At 41.0% G+C, this 19256-nt stretch overlaps 1 protein-coding gene across 1 annotated transcript in view; it reads right to left on the minus strand.

Annotated features, from left to right (window-relative positions):
- LOC142831310 (connector enhancer of kinase suppressor of ras 2-like) overlaps positions 1-19256 on the minus strand; it is a 212766-nt gene that overhangs the window by 146251 nt on the left and 47259 nt on the right. The gene's annotated exons all lie outside the window — the stretch shown is intronic.

Genomic DNA, 19256 nt, shown 5'->3' on the forward strand with positions numbered 1-19256 from the left:
ATGTACAAAATAAAGGACAATTGTGTTCACAAATGGAATCTGTCTTTATTGAACAAAACTGGGGGAGACTGGGAAAAGGAGGTGGGAGAGGGGAAGAGAGAGGCTGGGAGAGGGGAGGGCAACTAAAATGATCAGGGGTTGGGAACAGGTCCCATATGAAGAGAGGCTAAAGAGACTGGGATTTTTCAGCTTAGAAAAGAGGAGACGGAGGGGGGACAGGATAGAGGTCTCTAAAAGCAGGAGTTGGGTGGAGAGGGTGCATACAGAAAAGTTCTTCATTAGTTCCCATAAAGAAGGACTAGAGGACACCAAAGGAAAGGACTGGGTAGCAGGCTTCAAACTAGTAACAGAAAGTTGTTCTTCACAAAGCAAAGAGTCAACCTGTGGAACTCCTTGCTGCAGGAGGCTGTGAAGGCTAGAACTAGAACAGAGTTTAAAGGAAAGTGAGATCGAGTCATGGAGGTTGGGTCCATGGAGTGCTATTAGGCAGGGGGTAGGAGTGGTGTCCCTGCCCAAGGTTTGTGGAAGGCTGGAGAGAGATGGCACGAGACAAATGGCTTGGTCACTGTCTTCGGTCCATCCCCTCCAGGGTCCCTAGGATTGGCCGCTGTCAGCAGACAGGCTACTGGGCTAGATGGACCTTTGGTCAGACCCAGTACGGCCATTGTAAGTTCAGGGCTCAGGGTTGGGGGTCTCAGTGGACCACCTTGATTTTCATGCACACCTGCTCCTGGGTGGCCAGGCTGGCAGCTCTCCTGCCCTAGACGGCCACTTTCCTGTGCCTAGTGCAGAGGTCATGGACGAGGTCCACGATGTCCGCACTAGCCCAGGCGGGTGCCCGCCTCTTGCGGTCCCGGGCAAGGTCCCGGAAGCCGCCAGCCTGGTCCCAAGAAGAGGGGGAGGGCTGGGGGGCTTCGGGTGGGTGGCTCGATCCGTTCCAGGTGCAGGGTCTGCTGGCTGGGTGCTGGCAGGCTTGCACCCCTTTAAGGGGTCCGGGGCCGGGAGGGGGGCAGACGAGTTTCCCTGGTGTTGGCCAGAGTGGCCACCAGGGAAACCTGGGGAGGGCTAGCCTCCCACTAGTTCGAATTAAGGGGCTACACATCCCTTAATTCAAACTAGCTAGTTCGAACTAGGCTTAATCCTCATAAAATGAGGTTTTCCTAGTTCGAACTAAGCGCTCCGCTAGTTCGAATTAAATTCGAACTAGCGGAGCGCTAGTGTAGCGCCTATGAAAGTTAGTTCGAACTAATGTCCGTTAGTTCGAACTAACTTTGTAGTGTAGACATACCCTAGGAAACTTCACTTCAGTAATCATGTTAATCTTAGGGTTTGTCTACACTAGTTTGTTAGTGTAGGGTAATGAGGGCAACCGGAGTTGCAAATGAAGCCCGGGATTTAAATATTCCGGGCTTCATTTGCATTTTCTTGGGCGCCGCCATTTTTAAATGCCCCTTAGTCCGAACTAACTGCCCGCGGCTAGACGCGGCAGTTAAACGTTAATTTGAACTAACTCCTTAGGTCGAATTAGCTGTTATTCCTCATTCCACGAGGATAACAGTTAATTCAAACTAAGGAGTTAGTTCGAATTAACGTTTAACTGCCACGTTTAGCCGGGGGCAGTTAGTTCGGACTAAGGGGCATTTAAAAATGGCGGCGCCCGGGAACATGCAAATGAAGCCCGGGATATTTAAATCCCAGGCTTCATTTGCAACTCCGGTTGCCCTCATTACCCTACCTAGCTCGAATTAACGAGCTAGTATAGACATACCCTCAGGGATCTATTCTTTTTATATGAATATAGTTCTCATTTTTTATAATAGGGACAATGCACCTGTATTGGGGGAGAATAGACCATTAGTATAAATAGAGATATGTATATAGATATTCACTATTGTGTAAATGTTAGTAGTCATAGAGACCTAGACATGCATGGCCTACTCCTAAATTTCTCAATCTGGCAAAAAAGTTTTATATGATATTTTTTTGAGTGCAGACTATAGTGTTAGGTCCATAGGGAGTGATTACCCATTTTGTTTTTTATTACTGACATACTGGATAGCATCACTGAATGATGAGAAGACAAGGTGTATCAGGGATCAGACATATTTTAATGTCTTTTTTAAAAGTCTTGCTTTACCTTCACCAGATTACAGGTATCATAACTGACAACCAATGGTCTTCTGCTTTAAGCTCAAAAGCATTATATATCACAATGCAATATATCATGGCAAGTTGATATATTTTTGGACATTTGCATATGAAATAGCAGATATCACATTGCGAGTTATATTTACAGATTTCTGTGAAACAAAGCAGATGTTCATTATTTATATTAACATAGCACTTAGGAGCCCTGGCCTCATCACAGTCTAGGGCCATATTGTACGAGGCACTGTTTTAAATACCTCACCCCCCAAAAGAGATGACCCTGGCCCACAGGAACTTATAACCTAATTACACCAAAGGAACTCATACCATTGATACTATAGAAACTATATTTTAAAAAAACACATTACTTATAAGGTCAGTTTTTCAAAAAAAAAAAAAAATCCATACATTTTTTGCCCATGGTTTTGCGTAAACAAGGGTTGCTCAATATTTTTTCTTGGCAAGAACTATCCTTTAACAGAGAGATTGTCTCATGAATAGCTCTTCAGGATTTCAATTCAGGCTCAAACTAGCCCCACTTTCATCTATAAACAAATTGTGCACCCCCCACACCCATCTGAAACTACCCCAGCCTCAAGCCTCCCACTCTCCACATCCACTTTATGGAGGACAGAGGGGCTGAAGCTCTTTCCTCCCCCTCTTCCCCCCCCACTCCCCCGATTCATATGGAGACATTGCTGGCTGTTTCCCTTCTTCAAAGAGTGAGGGGAAAGTGCACAATTTACTGCATTCCTCACTATGGCAGGGTAACACGGGGGCAGATGAGCCATGCACTTTGCTCTTTCTCCCTGATAGTGACAGGAAAAGGAAGAGCAAGCAGTCCTGATATGAATCTCAGGGGAGCGGGCTTTGGCCCCATCCACCTTCTCCAACCCCCCCCCCCCCACACAAACACATACACATGTACACACATACACCTACCTAGAGCTTCTCTTCATCCGCAATCCTGACTCCTGCACTCCTAGCCCCACCGCCCTGAGCCCCTCCTTAATTACCTCAGCAATGCCAGGTAAATAGGTAGATTAATTAGATTACTTTTAAGGACTCTTTTTAAGGGCCTCTAATTTTATATTTATGATTCAATCACTTGCTCCAGGAAAAGACAAACCTAATGGTTCTTCCAAATCTAGCCTTCAGTCCTCTCTGGGGTTTGGGCACACATTTAGATGACACACTTATTCTACTTAGAAAATGTTGCTCTTGCAAGCCAAAAAAGTAGCACAACCATACTATTTTATGATAGGTAACATCCATTTTATTCTTTTAAAAAAAGAACATCTTTAATGCAAGCAACAATACACATGCAATTACATGCACCTGGATTTGCGATGCTCTTCATTTAGTAGAGAGTTCTATTCCTCTGTCATTTCCTTGCCAGCAGAGACATTATGGTTTACAAAGTGAGCAGGATTTGCCTATAAAATACTGACAACAGGAACAAATTTTCATATTTCTCATTGACAGATTTATTTTCTAATAGAATCGATGAATTCTCCATCATCTTATTTTAAGGCTGACCCTAACAAACTACTTGGTATTGCCTCTTAAATATGAAGTGGATAGGTAAGATGGGGACTGTTGGCTTTTTTCAGTGCAAAGGCAGCATAACAGCAAGTGCCCACAAAGACATAGGTACATTTTTTGGATGGATGGAAGATGCTTTCAGAATCAAAATGTTCCTGGTCAATGTGCAATTATATAGGAAAGGCTTGTCTAACTTCAGTACCGGACAAATTAGTTGAAACAATAGTAAAGAATAAAATTGTGAAGCATGTAGAAGAACATAATTTGTTGCACAAAAGTCAACATGGTTTCTGTAAAGGGAAATCCTGTCTTACTAATCTATTAGAGTTCTTTGAAGAGGTTAACAAACATGCAGACAAGGGAGATCCAGTAGATATAGTATACTTGGATTTTCAGAAAGCCTTTGACAAGGTCCCTCACCAAAGGCTCTTGTGTAAATTACATGGCCATGGGATAAGAGGGAAGATCCTTTTTTGGATTGAGAACTTGTTAAGAGACAGGAAACAAAGGGTAGGAATAAATGGTAAATTTTCAGATTGGAGAGGGGTAGCTAGTGGTGTCCCACCAAGGGTCAGTCCTGGGACCAATCCTTTTCAACTTATTCATAAGTGATCTGGAGAAAGGGGTAAGCAGTGTGGTAGTAAAGTTTGCAGATGATACCAAACTGTTTAGGATAGTCAAGACAGAAGCAGACTGTGAGGGACTCCAAGAAGATCTCACCAAACTGAGTGATTGGGCAACAAAATGGCAAATGAAATTTAATGTGGATAAGTGTAAAGTAATGCACATCGGGAAAAATAACCCCAACTGTATGTACAGTATGATGGGGGCTAATTTGGCTACGACAAATCAGGAAAGAGATCTTGGAGTTATCGTGGACAGTTCTCTGAAAAATTCCACACAGTGTGCAGCGGCAGTCAAAAAGGCAAATCGGATGCTAGGAATTATTAAGAAAGGGTTAGAAAATAAGACCCAGAATATCTTACAGCCCCTGTATAAAACTATGGTACGCCCACATCTTGAATACTGTGTACAGATGTGGTCTCCTCACCTCAAAAAAAATATTTTGGCCTTAGAAAGGGTTCAGAAAAGGGCAACTAAAATGATTAGGGGTTTGGAAAGGGTCCCATATGATGAGAGGTTAAAGCGACTGGGACTTTTCAGTTTAGAAAAGAGGAGACTGAGGGGGGATATGCTAGAGGTATATAAAATCATGAGTGGTGTGGAAAGGGCCGATAAAGAAAAGTTATTTATTAGCTCCATAAGTAGAAGAACTAGAGAACACCAAATGAAATTAATAGGTAGCAGGTTTAAAACTAATAAAAGAAAGTTCTTCTTCACACAGCGTGTAGTCAACCTGTGGAACTCCTTGCCAGAGGAGGCTGTGAAGGCTAGGACTATAATAGAGTTTAAAGAGAAGCTAGATAATTTCATGGAGGTTAGGTCCATAAAAGGCTATTAGCCAGGGGATAAAATGGTGTCCTTGGCCTCAGTTTGTCAGAGGCTGGAGAGGGATGGCAGGAGACAAATTGCTTGATCGTTGTCTTCGGTCCACCCTCTCTGGGGCACCTGGTGCAGGCCGCTGTCAGCAGACAGGATACTGGGCTGGATGGACCTTTGGTCTGACCCAGTATGGCTGTTCCTATGTTCTTATGTTGTGGTGCCTCTTCTCTGTGGCTGTGTCTAGACTGCAGGGTTTTTTCAAAAAAAGTAGCCTTTTTTCGAAAAAACTTAACCGAAATTAAATCGAAAGAATGCGGCTTTTCTTTCGATGGCGGTACTCCTCATTTCACGAGGAAGAACGCCTTTTTTCGAAAGTGCTCTTTCGAAAAAAGGTTTTCTTGAATGCAAACAGGGCTTTTTCGAAAGAGAGCATCCAGACTGCCTGGGTGCTCTCTTTTGAAAAAGCAGCTTGCTTTTTCGAAACTACTGCTTGCTGTCTAGACACTCTTTTTCAAAAGAGGCTTTTTCGAAAGTATCTTTCAAAAGAGCGTCTTTCGAAAGAGGCTTGCAGTCTAGACGTAGCCTGTGTGTCCTCTGCAAGGATCAGAAACAATTGTAGCCCCATCACTTGGGGCTCACAGAAAGGAGCAGGGTTCTCCTTCCTAACCTAGTGCAGCATGTGGCTCCATATTACTCACACAAAGGTCTGAATAGCACAATCTGGGTCTAAATCTACATTGGCAGTAGATTTTTAAATGTAAAAATGCATTCAGACTTCTTAGCTCATTTATCATAGCAAAGATAATGAAACTTGTCACACTTGGTCAAAGGGTACTGCTCCCTCAGCTCACACTTTGATTGAATTCCATTACAGGTGTTAAGTGTTTTTCACTAGATCAAGTACATGCTTTGATTTCTAAGAAAATACTTTGGGGAGAACATAAGCCCTAACTATAAAAAATTAAACATTGAATATTTGCAGATCAGATCAAATTATCCATCACCACAACAATGAAACAGTCCTGTCTTCATCTCTCTTTTCATGACAATATGCTTCAGTGTGACCAAATTTCAGCTCAACAGAGTTACATACTATATTAATAGCAGGCAGTTATGTGTTTCGCTTGTGAAGCTGAAGAAGTTGCTTTTAGATACTAATGTTGAACAGCATGGCACAAAGATAAATGGACACATGTACAAGACTCAGCATACCATTTTATAGCCTACTGATAAGAACAAGCAAAACATTTGGGGTCAGATAAGAATGTACAAGTTTCATACCAGTTTTTTCCCCTATAGTGTAATCAGACTAGTTCTGAAAATCTCACTTCATTAAGGTTCCCCAAAGGAGACACAAGTGATTGTGGAATGAAGATGGCATAGGTAACATTTAATTAATGCTTTCCTGGCCAAAAATTATAACAGATTCTTTTAGAGTATGGGTACATCTAGACTGCAGGCTTCTTTCGGAAGAAGCTTTTTCCAAAGAGATCTTCCGAAAAAACTTCAGAAAGAGCATCCACACTGCCAAAGTGCACTGAAAAAGTGATCTGCTTTTTCAAAAGATAGCATCCACACCAAGGCTATGTCTAGACTACAAGCCTCTTTCGAAAGAGGCTTTTTCAAAAGAATCTTTTGAAAACACCTCTTTTGAAAGACAGTGTCTAGACTACAAGCAGATTTTTCGAAAAACCGAGCCACTTTTTAAAAAAAAGACTCTAGACGCTATCTTTCGAAAAAGCACAGTTTGCATTCAATAGCGCCTTTTTTCAAAAGAGTACTTTAGAAAAAAAATGTTATTCCTGGTAAAATGAGGTTTACCACGATCGAAAAAACTGCCGTGTTCTTTCAATTTACTTTCGAAAGAATGTGGCTGCATTATAGATGCAGGTGAAGTTTTTTCGAAAAAAGGCTACTTTTTTTTAAAAAAACCCTGTAGTCTAGACACACCCTGAATGGACGCTATCTTGCATTTAAGCTTTCATTACTATGGATGGAGTGGCCACCAGGGCACTTGTGTTTTTTCCTCTTTCCTCTTCTTTCAAAAGAATTCCCTCTTCCACATCCACACACATCTTTTTCCGAAAGAGCTCTTTCAGAAAAGGTGTTCTTCCTCACAGAATGAGGTTTACCAGTGTTGGACAAACCCCTGCATTCTTTCAATTTTCCTTCAAAAGAATGCATTAGCAGTGTGGATGTAAGTGACATTTTTTTGGAAAAATGGCTGTTTTTCTGAATAGAACCCTGCAGTCTAGACACACTCTATCTTATAAGTTTAACAAAATCTGAGAAAGAAATAATTTTGCTACTACACACCTGAGGTACAGTAGGGATTCTTCAGAAGTTTGAAGTGGGAAGAAAAACATGAATACTTTGAATTACAGTGGATACTTTTTGTGGTATTGTATCAATTAATCGGTATGTTCTGGAGTCACAAAGGATGCATATGCCTAGATAGTTAGACTGAGTTTATGGCTGCTTTGCTTTGCTAGAGCAGCACAAAGCAGCTGGAATTCACTGGTGAATCAATAGCATTTTTCCAAATGTATATTACCTATATTTGCTTTAATAAATATTCAGTATGCGTGATGGAGTACACACCCACATATATGCTCATATCATACCACATCTCTGACTCACAAAGGTAATGATGTACCTTTAAAATATGTATATTAATGAACTTGCTAGATATGATGAGCAACATGAAACATGATTTTAAAATAATTTTACACATATGCCCTGCATACCTGAACAGTCTACTTTAAGATGTGCTTCTTTGTCACACTAAAATAATATCAATTTTTCATCTTTTAGAATAATGAATGTTTTAAATGAATATTTAAATGAATATTTAAATCAAACTTATTTGTGTGGGAGATCTACACAACTCTTTGTTAGTGTCCTTTTTCTGAAGAAAAATGTGTGCAGTTCCCAAGTTGTGGATTAATACAGTTTTTAATCCCCATTGAAAAATATGTTATTTTTCACGGCTCGTTCTGACATGCTGTGTAGAGTTCTGTGCTTTGGTAAACAGCTGTCATATTTTGTCAGATGGACAACAATATTTTATTGGTGGATTTTTATATAATCAGTTTAGTGGTAGCACACCCTTTCCATTTCTTTTCTTCATGGGAAAGTGATGTTTCGATACTGCTGCACCCCTTAAGGAGGACATGGAGCCTGAGCTCCCATCCCCTACGTGGTGTGAATGCAGTAAAAAGTCATGAATTTTACCCTGCCCTTTTTGGTTTTGGCTCGTGTTGCTAGTGAATGAAAAGATGACAACTAGACTGGTCCCTGCTCTGGGGTTACTCCCCTTCGGCAACTACATATGGGCCAGTGAAAAATCAGCCATTAAGTGCTTTGTTGTCCTTCAGGAGGAAAAGATACAATTATATGTCTAGTCTTTAGATCATAGTTTTTTAAAAATTGCTATATGCAACTGAGTCTTCTGAAAAGATAATAACTAGGTAACTTATGAGCATTCCCCACAAAATATCAATCTCATTCTTGTTAGAGACGTTGAATTAAGTTCAAGCTCTATGTTTCAATCAAAACAGTACAGAAATTTATTTTTCACCCACTACCTTCTAATAAAGATTTTATAGGGAAAAATGGATAAACCTTACCGCTAGTGGTGACATTGCTGGGTATAACAAGAGAAGTTACATTCTTATTTATGCCACTTGTAAATTATTTTAAAAGTTTGAGACCAAATATATATTTTTCAATATCCAATGTGCCTGAGGAAAATGCTTCCACTTGTTAGCAAAGTCATAAGCATTTTTATGCACAGTAAAAGTAAAGTAAGGATGTATTCACTGGCTCTTTGAACTTACTAACTTAACACATTATGACATCCTTTCACTACAGCAAAGGCTTTTGTGTGACTTTTGTGTGACAGTTATTCTGAGTCTATTTCAACTGTCACATAAAGACTTATTCCAAACAGTTACACCTGCCAAGAGCCCTGCCTCAAACACAATATTACCCATTAACATTCCCTTTTTTTCTTAAACTTTAGATGATATATTCTTCAGATTGAAATATCTGCACATTTTTTACAAACAAACAACCAGCGTGACACACTCACATGCTGTTAGTTTTGTATATGAATGTATGTTTTGACTGTATGTTTTGAGCCTGGCTTTATGGGACTGCAGAAACTGTAGATAACATGGAAAATAAAAATGCTGTCCATTTATAAGTGCAATAGCAAATACATATTTTAAGAAGAAAACTACCATTTTGCTTTGCATCTCAATCAGCATTTATGTAATTAACAATACCCTGTGAGAATTGTTTTGAATTGTGTGATTTGCACTTTTCAAAAAATGGCCTATTTGAAGCCTAAGAAACTGGACTATAAAGAATATGAAGACACTTACTAAAATTTCACCTTTGCCCATATTTGGGCAGAGTATAAATATTTCAAGAATTGCTATCCTGTCATGGTCTGTGCTTTACTAAATGTGCTTCTGGCTCTAACCTGAACCACGAATTGTGAACATAGAAGAAAGTGATTTTTTTTAATTTCAACCAAATTGTTGAAAACTACAAAAAAAGCTCACTCTGAATTCTGAGCACAAGTTTAGTTGAGCCATGCATTTAAACCCAACCATTGCATAGATGCATTTGGTTTGCATCTTTTCACTGATATTTCCTTTTGTGGGCCTCTTTTGCTGGAGGGAATCCCAGTACTTTTTGATAATTGAAAAGAGTTCAGTAGGACAATACCTATATCCAAGCATGCAAGGAACAGAAACTTTATAAATATAATTGCAATATTGCCAAGAATTATTAAATTCAAAATGAATTCTTCTTCACCACCTAGAACAAGCTGACAACTGCTGATGTATCGGTCTCCTTGTCTCAATATTGTCTCATAATTTGCTCCAATATATTGTCTGATCTGTAAACCCTATCACATCACCCTCCATTTACACACCTAAATGCCTTATTATAAGAATATCAGCTATTTTGGGAACAACAAACTGTTATTATGGACTTACACTTATAGTTTTTTGTTTTTTGATTTGTTGTTTCATTTCTGGGTTGCTCTCAGCCTTCCATGTCTCTGTCTTCTCAAGAAACTAACCTAGATGCCTCTGAAATTTACTTATACTGAAACTGATTTACATAGCATTAGAGCTGTGAGGGTAAATGTTCATTTAATAGAAAACTTTGCAATTTGGATTTGAAACAAAGGTAAGGAATTTCAATATTTCAAACAAAATACAAATTTTAAAAAGTTGTTTTGGGTTAATCAAATCTTTTGTACAGGTTGCACCTCTAAAATCTGGGATTCTCTGGTCTGGCAACATCTGTGGTCCGGCATGACCACAGATGTTTCAGGATCAGAGTCCCAGCAGGCTGCAGGGGGGTATGAGCCTGGGAGCTGGCACACAGCTCAGTTGGGCTGTGTGTGGCGGGGGGGGGGAGCTGATGCATGGCTTATCTGGGCTGTGAGGAGGTGTGCAGCTCAGCTGGGCTGCAGGAGGAGCAGGGAGCTGGTGCATGGCTTCAGCTATGCTGCAAGGGGAGCGAGGAAACTGGGAAGCAGCAGAAATGACCTCCCCTGGTCTGGAAAAATATCTCATCTGGGACCAGTCAGGTCCCAAAGCTGTCAGACCAGGGAAGTCCAAGCTGTAATATAAAAAGAATATGAAACAAAAAAACATTTGAAATGAAAAAAGTCGACAAGTCAACATTTAATATTTCAATTTAATTTAAATGTGATTTTTTTTAAAAAAAAACTGAAATAAAATGTTGTCAAAAATCATTATGTTCCCAGAGGAAGTTTGTTTTTGACAACCCCCCTCCCCCCCCCGTCATTTTCTAACTAAAGAATATTCCATGAAAATGTCTTGACCAGCTTGGATAAGAAATAATTTGTCCTAAATTCCTTATCAAGACCTAATATCTAGATAATATCCTATCACATAATAATATTCCACTTTTTATTATCAGAAACTTCCTTCCTCATCAGTGCCTTAACAAATTTTGAAATCTTCTACTGAGTTAGTGGTAGAAATGTAGCCGTGTTAGTCTGGTGCAGCTGAAACAAAAAACAGGACTGTGTAGCACTTTAAAGACTTTAGTCCTGTTTTTTGTTTCTATTGAGTTTGTTTGAAGTCTCCTCTTTTCCAATAACAAATAGCTTAAACCTCTTACTTCTCTTACTTATTGAGATTCTTGAGGCTTATGAAGCAGAGCAAAGAAATTATAGCACAAACATGTAAGATGGATATTAGCTACCTAGGCACCTGTTCAATTCTGGGCTATTCCAGGGACCATAGCAGCCCCCAGCCAAGTTTAGAGACAGCTAAGGAAGCCTGTCTAAGATTTGATTACTTTGGTACATCCACATTGCTCAGAGGTATGACAAATCTACGTCCCTAAGCAATATAGTCATACCAGTCCTAGCCCATCCCCACTCCCAACATAGACAGTATTGTCAATGGGAATGCTTCTCCTGATGAAATAGATACCGCCTCTCACAGGTGTGTCACCTTACTGAATTGGAGGGAAGTAGCCAGATCGCTGCTGCACCCCTAAGTGGGGGTGTTGGCCCCAGAAATTGGTATAAAAGGGAGCCATGTGGGGTATTGAATGGGAGCTTATTGTTTGTTGATCCTGTGTACACTATTTATGTGAGTATATAATGTCTGTGTGTGTAGATAGGAATCTGTGTGGAAGCTGAATATTTCTTGGAATGGGTTAAGCATTGCTATGGACAGGCTGAGTAGTGAAGCCCTGTAGAACAATGGCACTTGATGGGCCAAAGACACACCTAAAGCATGAGGGCGGAGACCTAAGAGCTGCCAGCAGAGAGAGGCTGAGGACCAGGTGACCGGCTGAGACCAGAAGAGGCCAGGAAGGGGGTATAAAGAGGCCATGTGGTCGATGCCATTTTGTTCTCAGCTCAGCACTTCATCCCAGAGGCAGCATTGCAGGGATCGAAGAGCCTGGAAGACCTGTGAACCCATCCTGATGATAGGATATGCAATAAGAACTTTTAAACCAGCAGCTGCAACACCTCTGCTAGAGCCTACATCGAGAACTGGGAGATTTGGTGCATGTAACGTACTGTACTTTAATAACCTTACTCTCATGCTTTTCTTTATTGTAATAATAAACCTTTAGATATATATTATAAAGGATTGGCCCAGCGTGATTTGTGGGTAAGGTCCAGAGGGTAAATTGACCAGGGATCTGTGGCTGGTTTCTTGGAACTGGACAGAACTTGTTCGGGGTAGGTGGGATTGGGTGCTAGGACCCCCCCACCTGTGTATGAGGCCCGAGGCCATCTGGGGCACGGATATTGCTGGGGTGTCAGAGGGGTTTGCTCGTGAAGCTTCAGGCAGGCAGCTGAAGCACTCTGTGAGACTGGTTTGTGGCCTATTTGGAGAGGTCACTAGTCAGGGGGGCTGTAAGGAGCCCCGGATTTGAGCAATTCGCCCTGAGCGGACACCCTCAGCTGTGCCCAGACACGGCCCGATCCGTCACAAGGTGTAATTATTAACTCAAGAAGAAAGCTCTCTCCTGTTGGCTTAGAGTGCGTTCACTAGATGCAGTACATCAGTACAGCTTCACCAATGTACATTTGTAGTGCAGATGTGCCTAAGTTACAACAGCCCCCCCGGACTTCCAAAAATTTCACCAATGCAGTATGCAGTGCCCAGGGCCAGCCCACAACATTTTGGCACCCGAGGCAGGGAGCTCAAATGACGATCCCATGCCACCTTTTCTCCTGCCTGCCTGTTATGTGTCTTGTGCCCTCCTTCCTACAACACAACACTCCAGCATCTCTATGCATCTAGAGCAGAGAGAATACAGATGCACCAGCAGCAGACACAATTTTCTACACTCTGGGTCCTAGTGGCACCCCTCCCCCCACAGTCTGGCACCTGAGGTGGCCACCTCAGTTTGCCTCATGGTAAGGCCAGACCTGGCTGTGCCCCCTCTGTCCCCACAAACACTGCAGCTGTGTCTACATTGGCACCCTTTTCCGTAAAAGGAATGCTAATGAGACAAGTCGGAATTGCAAATGCCGCAGGGGATTTAAATATCCCCCGCGGCATTTGCATGAACATGGCTGCCGCTTTTTTCCGGCTTGGGGCTTTGCCGGAGAAAAGCGCCAGTCTAGACGGGATCTTTCGGAAAATAAAGCCTTTTCCGGAAGATCCCTTGTTCCTGATTTTAAGAGGAATAAGGGATCTTCCGAAAAGGCTTTATTTTCCGAACGATCCCGTCTAGACTGGCGCTTTTCTCCGGCAAAGCCCGAGCTGGAAAAAAGCGGCAGCCATGTTCATGCAAATGCCGCGGGGGATATTTAAATCCCCCGCGGCATTTGCAATTCCGACTTGTCTCATTAGCATCCCTTTTCCGGAAAAGGGTGCCAATGTAGACACAGCCCTCTTGTATGGCTCATATCTGAGCTTGAAAAGGGAACCTCAGGAGGCAGTCTATTGTTGTCTTCCTCATTTCCTGTGCTGGGAATATCTTTCCTTGACTAGATCTGGGGCTTTTAGAGTCTCTTTACTCAGTTGCAGGACTTTTACTCAGTGTACAGCAAATTGAGTGAAAGTAAGAATCTCACCATTTATGCTTAAAGATATTGCATTATGGAGTTTGTTTTAGTGTATCAGCATTTGTTTTACAAAAATTGATTTCTCTATGGACACAGTCTTGGGGAGAAATTAGTTTCAGTACAAGAAAAAAGGTTAAAAGCAGAAGATGATAAGAACCAAAGAACTTAGGGACATAGAAGAATTTCTATTTGCACTTCATGGTTAAGTATGCCTTTGATGTTTTTTCTGTATTCATACTGGCTTTTTTCCCCCACAGCACAAAAAGTACTCAATTAGTGTGGCTGGCAATGTCTAAAGCATTTTTTCTTACTAGTTTAACATACTTCAAACAGAATACTCATTTTATTAAATACTGCCTCCCTTTAACCCACCAAGCACCAAGACAACAAAATGATCAGAGCAAGGCTTATATTTGTACTCTATAGCTAATGTTCCCATCTAAACTATTCCTTTAATTTAGGTGTCAAATACAATGTAAGTATTATTCTGAGTAAACTTAATTATCTCAGGTCAAAGAATAAAGGACTCATATGTTTAGTAAATCTGAAATTTCTCTGTTTTGTAGAGTGTAATGAATTAATTTTAGATAAAAGAGTCTATGCTTATGTTGCTTACTGAAAAGTATGTTAACATCTATAACTTTTCTTTTTAATAGTTGTTAAGATAAATTTCAGAAGATATATGTATAAGGATTTTTTTCCGATATCTGCCTGGTTTAAATAATTATTTAAGAAAAAAACAACAAATGGTCTGGCAGCACTTTATAGACTACAAAACATGTAGACTCAATCAAGATATTGGCTGGCTAGGACACAACCTACTTCATAACCACTGAAGGTGCTAACAGCTCTGTGAGTGGTAGCCTTTCTGTCTTAGCATCTATCTATTTACTTTGATCTGCTTAGGTTTAAGTACAAATTCTCCAGATACTTAATGATGCTCTGTCTCACACACCCCTTCCTTTTTTAATTTTTCTCCCCCTTCTCCTTCCCCTCTCCTATTTATTTCGAGTTTTCATATCCCCTACTCATAATTCAGGTCATCTGAAGAAGTGGGCTGTGCCCACGAAAGCTCATGATACCATCTACATGTTTTGTTAGTCTATAAAGTGCTACCAGACCATTTGTTGTTTTTTTCTGTAACAGACTAACTCGGCAATCCCCTGAAGCTCCTAATTATTTAAGAGAATCTGGAGAATCACACTTAGACCTTATTTCAAAATAACAAGCAGAGCGTCCATATTACCAAGCCCGTTATTTCAAAATAAGACACTGGTTATTTCAAAATAATAACTCCTGCTTTCTTTGGGGAATAAGCTTAATTCAGAATAGTTATTTTGAGAGCTATTATTTTGAAATAAGTTATTTTGAAATAATTTCCTAGTGTAGACATGCCTTAGAATACTGTGCTCAATTATTTTCTTTTTGACATGTAGTATGCATTAGGGAAACTCAGTAAGCAAACTGTAAGGTTTAACACACATACTCTATTTATTTTGGAAATAAATCATTGCAAACTTGACATATTTATCCCTCCCCAAAAAACTGACTAGTGACACGTTTAAAGGTGGATGGGTTTTAATGTAGGGCTTTTATACCATAGAATACCCATCATTTAACTCTGTTTTATAAAATGGTAAAAATAACAAGAACTACAAAGTGGTAGTAGCAGTGTTACATATCCACATTTACACAAGATATCACCCACCTCTTGCATCATCCAGAATGTCCTTGACAGAGTACCCTAAGCCTTCACCATTCTAATTGAGTAAAATACTGAAGAATTAGATTTAGTCTTGAATCTATAAGTAGATGTGCTTAGAACAATTTTTTTAATCTCACAAAGTGATTATTAATGGGGATTTTTGAGCAAGTGGTGGGGTTTCTCACAAAGCACCACAGGGACTGATGCTCAGCCAAATACTATTCAGTTTTTTTCAATAACCTTGAAGAAATGTGCAATTATGGTGATAAAGTGTGTAGATGACATAACAATTGGATGAGTGATAAATAATGATAAGAACAGACAGCTGATAGAATGCTCCAGAGTAGACCCTTCACACGCTTGAAACAATCAAGTAGCATCCATTAAGAGAGCCAAAGGCAAGGTCATGCATCTCAGAACAAAGAATATGGGCTATATCCTGGAAAACAGTGACTCTAAAAAAGAATGTATGGCTTATTGATACGACTCCACCAAATTAATGGTAATGAAAAAATAAGTTGAGAACTGTGAAATCTGGTCTCCCTGAGGCTATGGCTACATTACAGAGTTTTTCCAGGAAACCTCTGGTATCGTAGAAAAACTCTGCCGCATCCAGGGAATGCGTCCATTTTTTAGATCAGTTTCCAAAAAAGTGGACGCATTCTTTCAAAAGCCCTGTATTCCTCATTTTATGAGGAATAAGGGCTTTTCTGAAAGAGGAGGTTTTTCTACATTTGGCCCCATGTAAATGCGCTAAATGTTGGAAAAGCCTCTTCCGAAAAAAGAATCGGAAAAAGGTACGCAAATTGCGGGTCACAATCTGCTCACCTTTTTCCAAAAGAAATATAGTGTAGTCATAGCCCCAGTGAAATATGGTCTTTTGCGTGCTATTTGCCTATACAGATTTCATGGAACAGACCATTGTTTCTCAAATTGAGGATCCTACCTAAAAAGGGAATTGCATGGAGGATTCAAGGTTACTTTACGGGGATTGTGATATTGCTGCCCTTACTTCTATACTGCCTTCAGAGTTGATCAGCTGGGAGGCCATGGCAAATGGCTAGGTGCCTAGCTCTGAAAGCAGCACCCTGCCAGCAGAACAGAAAAAAAGGCATAGCATGCCACAATACTTCTGCCTTCAGAGCTGAGCAGCCAGAGAGCGACAGTACCATATTATCACATCTTCATTTCTGCGCTGTTGGTAGTGGAGGTGGCTCTGCCTTCGGAGCTGGGGTCCCAGCCAGCAACCACTCCTCTCCAGCTACTCATCTCTGAAGCCAGCACTGCCATTCACAGCACAGCAGAAGTAAGGATAGCTGTACTGCAACACCCCCCACAATAACTTTGTGACAACCTCCCAACTCCTTTTTAGGTCAGAACCCCAACAATTAACACCATGAAATTTCAGATTTAAATAGCTGAAATCATCTTTCCCCTGCCCCCAGACCCTGATTGGCCTGGGGGCAAGAGGAACGCACAAAGTTTCCTCATGCCCTGCAAGAGGTGGGGTGCTTCTAAGCGTCGCACACTTCTTTCAGGACAGGGGCAGGGTGGGAGGAGACTTTTCACACTCCCTCCACCCCCAGGCCAATCAGGGTTTGGGGGAGGGGGAAGTGTGCAAAGTCTCCACCTGCCCTTCAAAGGGCTCAGCACTTAAAGTCAACTTCCAGCAGCTACTCAGTTGGCGGTTGACTCCCTTGCAGGATGGGAGCAGGGAGTGAGAGAGTTCACATGCTTCCCCCTCCCCAGGCCCTGATTGACCTGGGGGAAGCATAGGGGAGCACATGAAGTCTCCTCCCACTGCCAGAGGCACTGGTACCTAGAGGGAACTGTTAACTGTTCTGAACAGCTGGCAATTCTCAGAGGTGGGGGACACTTTACATGCTCCTCCCATCCCCACACTAATCAGGGTCTGTGGGTGGGGAAGCATGGGTGTTCTAGTCCCGTCCCATCTGCCTGAAGACCTGCCCCTTCCAGGGTGGCCCGAGGCAACTTAAAAATTTTCTCAAAAATTATTGCTCACCTTTGACTTAGACTTTTCTCTAGAGCAGGGGTCTTCAGTCTAGGGGTTCAGAGGAACATTTGGAACGGCACAGCTGAGGTCTGGACCAGAAGGGGTTGGGAAAGAGCACTGCCCAGCTCCACTCCTGGCCCAATTTGCCTGCTCCCTGCCTGGGAACCTGTTCTTGGATCCACTCCTGGCCCCAGTTGCAGCCCTAGCCTCAGCCCCATTACCCCCATCCACATCCCACTCTCCTGGAATCATGTTCCTACTCCTGGCTCTGGACAAGGAGGGCTGCCAACAGGGATAAGGAGAAGTGTGAGGTAAAGAGCATGGGGACAACTGCTCTAGAGCTTCAGTGTTTCTTGTTGCACTTGTATATCAAAAGGGTACCACTTATTTTCATATCAAAATACAATCTTTGAATTGCAAACATGCTTCCCATGGAATGAAGCACTGGAATGGGTTACCTAGGGAGGTGGTGGAATCTCCATCCCTAGAGGTGTTTAAGTCTCGGCTTGACAAAGCCCTGGGTGGGTTGATTTAGTTGGGATTGGTCCTGCCTTGGGCAGGGGGCTAGATTGATGACCTTCTGAGGTCTCTTCCAGCCCTATGATTCTGAGATTCTATGAAACAAGGCACAAAATCACAATCCACATGTTTTCTAAGCTTAAATAATGACTGCTGCTCTCCACTTCCAGAATGACTGTGGAACTCACCTTTTATACAAATAAGCTATCTTTTCTGTATCTATCTGTGACATTCTAGGTTATATCAACCAGGTACCAATAAATTTTATCTGTGTTTCTGAAAAGCTATTATATCACCCAGTCAGATGACTTCCTTGTGTGGTTTTATTTTTTAAAAAAAATCTCAATCTGTTCTTGCTTATTTAATAGATTTTAATGTTAAGGAAAGCCAATAGTGCATTTTTATTAAATAAATCTCAAAGATTAAGATAACATGAGGCCCTTTCTAAAATCTCTAGATTTCCATCAGAAATATACCCGTTCTGCAGATATTATTCAGTTTAGATTACACACTTCTGAACTGCTAGTCTCCAAGTGACAATCTCTTGCATTTGCCAGATCAGGACATTCATCTTCTAACTATATACAATTTTCTGCAGCTGCTTTGTCCTGTCCAACCAAGTATGGACAAAGTAAAGTCTCCATCCTCCTTTATTATCCATGCTCTCTGCTTGTTCTTGTGATACTGCATCAGTAATTATGAAGCTTTCACTTTCTATGAACATTCTTGGAATTTTAGTCTTGTTCACAGTAATACTTCAAATTGCAAATGACAGGGCCATGAATATCAATGAAGTAAATTGGCAGATTTTATTTACAATGACTTATAACACTAGCAGATTTACTGGGCTTTGCTCAGATCCTTAATTCAATTAAGGGGTTGGGGAATTTTTGGAAAATAAAAGGAAAATATACCTGCTTTATTTAAATGACTGTATTTTTTTCAAAAATAGGATATAGTGTTATTTTTATTAAGTTAATTTTTATTTTGGATTTCTTAAACAAGGGATTGTTAAAATTTGTCAGTTTAACTTTTTTAGTAATTATTTTTAAATGGGAATTCCATCGTGTATTTTTTCTTCATTCCTAAAAACACTTATTATTCACTATGGGTATGTCTAGACTACATGGCTCCATCGTCGGAGCAATGTAGATTTGTTTATTGGGCAAAGGGAAATGTAGCGGCGATTTAAATAATCACCACTTCATTTAAATTTAAATGGCTGCCGCGCTGAGCCGACAAACAGCTGTTTGTCGGCTCAGCGCGCTAGTCTGGACACTCCACGGTTG

This window comes from Pelodiscus sinensis, chromosome 13 (genome assembly GCF_049634645.1).
Source record: "Pelodiscus sinensis isolate JC-2024 chromosome 13, ASM4963464v1, whole genome shotgun sequence".
Classification (NCBI taxonomy): Eukaryota; Metazoa; Chordata; order Testudines; family Trionychidae; genus Pelodiscus; species Pelodiscus sinensis.